We start from the raw sequence: 6706 nt of genomic DNA, 5'->3' as shown, positions 1-6706 counted from the left end.
CCAAACTGTTTTCGCTGCAACTGTGCCATTTTACATTCCCACCAGCAGTGTATGGGGTTTCCAATTTCTTACATCCTCTCCAACACTTATTATTTCTATTTTTCTGATAATAACCCGCCTAGTGGAAGAGAAGTGGCATCTCATTGTGATTTCGATTTTCATTTCCCTAATGACTCATGACTTTGAACATTTTTTCATGTGCTTATTGGCCATTTATATATCTTCACTGGAGAAATATCTCTTCAAGTCCTTTGCCCATCTTTTAATTGGGATGTCTATCTTTTTGTTGTTGAGTTATAGGAGTTCTTTGTATGTTCTGGATACTAATCCCTTATCAGATATATGACTCCAAATATACCAGCATTTCTTTTCATAATTTGTTGAAATCATGGGAGAATTGGCTGATAAGCCATTTCTCATGAAAACAATGACTGACATCTCTCCAAGTATCTAGTTACTGATTTTTGTCCATTAGGTGCACTGATACCATCAAAGAATTCCTATTTTGTGAGTCCCTTTTGGAAACCTTAAAGGTCATTGACATGCTAAACTTGTAAAAAGTTTCTTTGCCAGCTAAGAGCTTGACTTGGACACAGAATCTTGGTACTTGTTGAACTGATGTAGAACATGCGACTCCAGGCATCGATACACCTTGTTTTGCTGCTTTGGTAAATAAAAAAGCACAGCGTACCGTCATGCCTCATTTCTTTTGACGTTGACATGGGCTCACGTTTAAGGCTTGGCCAGCAGTTTTGAAATCTTGCCCACTGTTGCTTAACATTTGTCAATCGCTTCAGAGTCGTGGCCTTGAATTATTCATTTATTGTTCAGGAGACTTTTGTCGAGAAAGTAGAAGAGAATATTCTTCCTCAATCCATGGAAGTTCAGTGACTTTTCAAAGGACAAGTCTTCACGTACTTTATTGAACATAGGGCAGAAAGTTGTGTTGTTGTTGGTTTGTTTGCATTTAGTAAAAAAGAAAAGCTCTCCCTCTCTCTCTCTCAGAACACAGAGTAGATAAGTCATGGGCTTGACTTACTTGCAGATTATTTTTTCAGTATAAATGATATCAATCTTTACAATCAAGGCCCTACAGTCATCATTAGGGACACTGCCACTCTGGAAGAAAAGAATGAAAGTAGACAATTACGTGAACTTTCCGGTGCCAGAAGAGCTTGTGTAGGTGAAAGTCAAAAGGAGCCAAACCTTATCAATTTCTTTGAGGTAAAGTCATCTGTTGTGTGGTAGTCAGCCTCCAAAATGGCCCTCAATGATTCTTATCTCCTAGTATTCACGCTCCTTTGTAGTACCCTTCTATAATGAATAGGGCTAATGAGTGTGACCAATAGGATATTGCAGCAATGACAATGTGTAATTTCTGAGGCTAGATCACTCACTCTGGGAGAAACCAACTGCCATGTCATGAGGACACTCAAACAGCCCTCTGGGATGATCCATGCAGTGAGGAGCTGAGGCTTTCTGACAACAGCCAATAGAAACTTGCAAGCCATGTAAGTGAGTCATCTCAGAAGTGGATCCTCCAGCCCCAGTCAAGCCTTCAGATGACTGCAGCCCTGGCCAACATCTTTCTTTTTTTCACATAGATGATCTCATTTTATTTCTGTAACAGTTTTGTGAGCTATGTAATTTTATCATCCATCTTTCATAGATGAGAAAACCAAGATTCAGAGAAGATAAATAGATTTACCTAAAATTATTCAGTTGGTGCTCGAACTTAAATCACTCAGCTTCTGGGAAATGCCCTTTCCACTATACCATGCAGAAAAGATGAGTTGGGATCAATAATTTCATACAACTTGGCACTGCAAAAATAAATATTCTTTTCACAAAATGGAAATTAAATTAGCAAAGTAGAGTTGAAAATAACTTCACTGTTGAGAAATGTTGAAATTTGTCCTCAGAGCCCTGATACACAGAAATCTACAATTTTTTTCATAAGATGGTCTGCTATTTAAAAAAAAAAAAAAAGTGAATTAACTAGGCAGACAAGTAGAAAAACTTTGAATCTGTGTGAAAGTGGGGCTCTGACATAAGCTCCATAAGGCACAAGAGGCTATAATAGAGATTTTACCTGCTTTTTGTCATCCCACTAATTGAATATGGCTTTTTTTTTTTTTAGGTGAAACTTTATAGAGCAAATTAGTTTCTCATTCAAAAATGTATACACAAATAGTTTTGTGACATTGGTTACAATCCCCCAGATGTGACAATACTCTCACCTTCTACACCTCAGCTCCCCGTTTCCATCTGTCCATTTTTCCTGTCCCTTCCTTCCTTCTCATCATTGCTTTTGGGCAAGTGTTGCCCTTTTTGTCTCGTACATATGATTGCACTGAGAAGCACATTCCTCACATATGTTATTGTTTGTTTTACAGACCTGTCTAATCTTTGGATGAAGGGTGAACTTTGGGAGTGGCTTCAGTTCTGAGTTAAAAGGGTACCTGGGGGCCATAGTTTGAGGGCTCTTCCATTCTCTGTCAGACCAGTAATCTTGGTCTTTTTTGTGTGTGTGTGTGAATTTGAATTTTGTTCTACATTTTTCTCCCACTCTGTCTGGGACCCTCTATTGCGATCCTTGTCAGAGCTGTTGGTGGTGGTAGCAGGGCACCATCCAGTTATTCTGGGCTCAGGCTGGTCAACGCTATGGCACTTGTGGTCCATTAGTCCTTTGGACTAATATTTCCCTTGTGTCTTTGGTTTTCTTCATTCTCTTTTGTTCCTGACAGGATGGGACCAGTAGATGGCTGCTCGGAAGCTTTTAAGACCCCAGATGCTACTCACCAATGTTGGCTGTAGAACATTTTCTTTATGAACTTTGTTATGCCAACTGACCTAGATGATCCCCATGGCCATGGTATCCAGACCTCAGCCCCAGTAACTCAGTCCCTCAGGGTATTTGGATGTGTCTAGGAATCTGCCAGGCGCTCCTTGGAAACTCTGTGGGGCAGTTCTACTCTGTCCTATAGGGTCGCTATGAGTCAGAATCAACTCGATGGCACTGGGTTTTTTTTTTGGAAGCTTCTATGACTTGGTCTTGGTCAAGTTGTGCTGACTTCCCCAGTATTATGTTCTGTCTTTCCCTTCACCGAAGTTAACACTTATCTACGATCTAGTTAATGATCTCCCCTTCTCACCCCTCCCTTCACTCGTAACCATCAAAGATTGTTTCTGTGTGTAAACTTTTTCACGAGTTTTTGTAATAGGGGGCACATACACTATTTGTCCTTTTGTGATTGACTTATTTCACTCAGCATAATGCCCTCCAGATTAATCCATATTGTGAGACAGTTCAAAGATTCGTTATTGTTCTTTATCATTGCATAGTATTCCATTGTGTGTATGTACCATAATTTGTTTATCCATTCATCTGTTGATGGTCACTTAGGTTGTCTCTGTATTTTTGCTATTGGGAATAATGCTGCAGTGAACATGAGTGCACATGTATCTATTCGTATGAAGGCTCTTATTTCTCTAGGATATATTCTTAGAAGAGCGACTGCTGGATGGTATGGCATTTCAATTTCTAACTTTTTAAGGACCCACCGTATCGTTTTCCATAGTGCTGTACCACTTTACATTCCCACCAGCAGTGCATGAGAGTTCCAATCTCCCAGCAACCTCTCCAACATGTTATTTTCTGTTTTTTTTCTTTTCATTAGTCTGACCGACATCTTGACAACGTCAAAGACTCCAAGCCAAAATCAACCAGCTAAGCTGATCCTAAATTCCTGACATGCAAAAATTATGTAAAATAATAAACATTTATTATTGTTTTAACTCACTAAGCTTTGGGATAATTTGTTACATAGCAATAAAAAATTCATAATCATAGACACCTTGGAAACCCTGGTGATGTAGTGGTTAAGAGCTATGGCAGCCAACAAAAAGGTCAGCAGTTCGAATCCACCAGGTGCTCGTTGGAAACTCTGTAGGGCAGTTGTACTCTGTCCTATAGGGTCACTAGAAGTTGGAATTGACTGGACACCAATGGGGTTATAGACACCGTGAAACTCGACAGAGGTCTTTCGAAGATTGCTTCTAGTCAAACTTAAAATTGAAACACAGATTCATAAGACTTTTCTTACAGATGTAGAAAGAGTCAATGATTCAGATTTTGCCAAAGATTTCGCATTGGCTTGAAGGTAGAGGAAATGATGAAATGTGAATCCAATTCAAAGAATGCTAGAAAACTAATGTTTCTAGACATAAGCCTAGAAAAGGAAGTTATTGAAGCTCTGATTCCATTTGCTACCTTCTTGACTCAGGGTTTGCAGTATTTAGCACAATCACATTGAAAAGTTGGAGTCAACTGTATTTTTAAAGCCCACACCATAATCTCCACTTCTCAGTCAAGGTAAGCAAGATGTGTTTCTCACTGAAATTTTTATTTGATCAGAATTGAGTTTTACTATTTTTTAATTTACAAAATTCATTTCTGTTTTAATGAATGAGCCATTCGTTTTTACAAGAAAAATGAGAGACGATACAATTCTCTGTAAATATTTTTAGTAATTCTTCAGTTGGAAAAAATAAATTTCTAATATAGCAAGATTAATTTTAGGCAAAATTGTGTGTATATCAGTCTTGGTACCGTCTGTGGAAAAAGAGTTCCATAGATTTTTTTGGCTTCTCAATGGTAGTTATGACCTCAGAATGACTAAAATCCTCCAAATACGATGTGACAAGTACTGTAATGAAAATACCAATTTTTGTTATCAATCTCCCAGAACTTATTTTTGTACTTTCTCAAGACAGATTTATTTAAAGTTTCTATTTGACTAAGTAGGACTCAATATCTATATTTTGAATAGAAGCCTTTATTTGGGGGGAAGTTTTTCTGATGTTTATAAGTCTCATAATATTATCAGGAATATTCTTATGAATTTATCTCTTAAGGTGAATCTTCATAAGAAAGTTTTCCCTGGAGCACTAATCATTTTCATTTATGTTGATTCTTATTAGCTTCAAGTTCAGAGTGTACTATTTTGTGGAACTATATGCCCCTTCAGGAGGCCCGTGTTTTCTGAGGCCTGCAGTGCACAATACACCGAGCACCTGGAATCCACTAGAAGGTAATTAGAGTAATCGGTAAAGAGGCTGGGGGAAAAGAAGAGGCGGCTGCAGTGACTGATTACACGTAGGGATTCCGTCTAGTCCCAGAGAATCATGGGGATTTTCTCTGCCTGCTCAGTTCTGCCTGCCCGCCCCTTAATTGGGAAGAAAACCTGCTCAAAAAGAATCGCTGGGGCTAAGATTTAGGGCCAGGATTTTATAAACCTACTCTTTGTGTAAAACATGCCCAAATTCTGTCTAGGTGTGAGGAAACAACTTTTGAATCTTTCTCCCAGGCTGAAAGGCAGGCTTCCCGTTTTACTTCCCTTTATTAATTAGCAAAGACATCTGCATTAACACAGGGTCATTAATTTATGATCTAGTGGGTCTTTTCCGCCTCTAACTTCCCTGATGAAAGAGAATGAATCACAAAGAAACTGTTTGATCAAGACTTCTCCCACGGATTTAAAAGATGGTTCTTGAATCACATTAAAGATATCGATTTTTCTGTTGCCTATTTAGCTGGGTGTGAGATGAAATACATTAACCAAAAATGGAGGCATCGAAACTGAGATTTTGTGTTACTACTTGCTTAATCATAGACACAAAAGCATATTGTCATTCTCTTTAAATTCTGAATAAAGCTAAATTTCAGTAATGCCAACCCAAGATGTACCACTTCTTGAAACTAAAACACAGCTTCCTCTAAGGGCCATCAGAAAATATAACTGAAATGGTAAATGGTTTTGTTATACTTTCTCACTTAGGATGCATCCTCATCCGTCCATATCTGTTTTCTTCTCTGTCTGGATTTGAGCCTTGGTGGGTTTCCTGGTACAGAGTTTCCTGAAGGCTGAGTCATTAATTCCAAAAAGAAACCCCAGAAACAATAACACGGATCACAAGTGTATTGGCTTGCTTTTGCTACAGATGCAAATTACCACAAACTTAGCGACTTCAAACAACACAAATTTATTATCTTGCCATTCTGTACTGAGAAATCTGGCACAGGTCTCGCTGGGCTAAAACCAAGGGGTCAGCAGGACTGCATTCCTTTCTGGTGACTCTGGTGGAGAATGTCTTTCCTTGCCTTTTCCAGTTTCTGGAGGCCACCTGCTTTCCTTGGTTCACGAGTCCTTCTTTGCATTTTCACATCCAGCAACAGTGAGTTGAGTCGTCCTCAGGTTGCACAACTCTGGCTCTTTTGTAATCACACCTTCCTCTGGAATTTTTCTTTGGCTTCTCTCTTCTATTTCTGAGGACCTCGTGATTACAGTGCAAACAGTTAATGTGTTTGGCTGCTAACAAAAAGATTGGAGGTTCGAGTCCACCAACACGTACCTCAGAAGAAAGGCCTGGTGATCTACTTCTGAAAAATCAGCCATTAAAAATCCTACAGAGCACAGTTCTGCTCTGATACATGGGGTCACCATGAGTCAGAGACAACTACACAGCAACGAGGACTGGTTTGTTAATTACACTGGGCCCACCCAGATAATCCACGACAATTTCCCCATCGAAAGGTTACTGACTTAATCGCATCTTCAAAGTCCTGTCTGCCATGTAAGGCAGCATATTCATGGGTTCTGGGGATTAGGACATGGACGTCTTCGGGGGGTCATCAGTCTGCCTA

The sequence above is a fragment of the Loxodonta africana genome, chromosome 25, assembly GCF_030014295.1.
Source record: "Loxodonta africana isolate mLoxAfr1 chromosome 25, mLoxAfr1.hap2, whole genome shotgun sequence".
NCBI lineage: Eukaryota > Metazoa > Chordata > Mammalia > Proboscidea > Elephantidae > Loxodonta > Loxodonta africana.
The sequence above is the reverse complement of the archived record's forward strand: the minus strand, read 5'-3'. Positions refer to the sequence as shown.